At 61.8% G+C, this 699-nt stretch overlaps 1 protein-coding gene across 1 annotated transcript in view; it reads left to right on the top strand.

Annotated features, from left to right (window-relative positions):
- RCAN2 (regulator of calcineurin 2) overlaps window positions 1–699 on the top strand; it is an 81315-nt gene continuing 80616 nt past the window's right edge. The window contains exon 1 of the mRNA XM_031064931.1: window positions 1–20. The gene's annotated coding sequence lies outside the window, so the exon portion shown is untranslated. The remainder of the gene's footprint in view (window positions 21–699) is intronic.

Below are 699 nucleotides of genomic sequence, written 5' to 3'. Positions count from 1 at the left end.
GAGCTGTCATTAAAACCATGGTGAGGTGCCCTGGCACTGTGAGGATGGCCATCCCACCCCACCTCACCCCTGCCTTATCCCATCACCCTTTTCTCACTCCTGTTCTATCCCGTCCCGCTTCTCTCCTACCCCATTTCTCCTCACTTCCACACCATTTCATTCCTTTCCACTCCTTCCCATTCCATCCCACACCACCTCTTCCCTAACCTACCTTATTTCACCCATCCCACCCCTCATCACTCCCATTCCAATCCATCCTGTATGTCCCCACCCCATTCCATCTTACCCCACCTCTCCCCTACCCTAAGCCAAGCCATGCCCAGCCACCCCACCTGACTTCACCCAATCCCACCTCACCCTCAGGGTGGGGGCACGGACACCTTGAGGGAGAGCAGCTTTGCCACGAGAACACAAACACGGCCTGGTTCCTAACGCTCCCTGTGTGCTCGGGTGTCAGGAGCTCCCGCCCTGGCTCACCTGGGTCCCCTCACTGCCCTGTGTCCCTCTCACCTGTCCCCACACAGCTGCCACTGGTCCTCGGTCATCCCTTGTCCCCACACATCCCTGCCCGGCTCGCCTGGCCCCACTCATCTGTCCCCGTACATGCCCCGTGCCCTCTCCTCTGTCCTCGGTCCCCTCACGGGCCCCGCCGGTCACCGATTCCCGGAGGGTCGCCGTGGGAGCTGGGGGCGCGGCCGG

This window comes from Geospiza fortis, unplaced genomic scaffold (genome assembly GCF_000277835.1).
Source record: "Geospiza fortis unplaced genomic scaffold, GeoFor_1.0 scaffold52, whole genome shotgun sequence".
Taxonomy (NCBI): domain Eukaryota; kingdom Metazoa; phylum Chordata; class Aves; order Passeriformes; family Thraupidae; genus Geospiza; species Geospiza fortis.
This window is presented reverse-complemented; position numbering and strand designations above follow the sequence as displayed.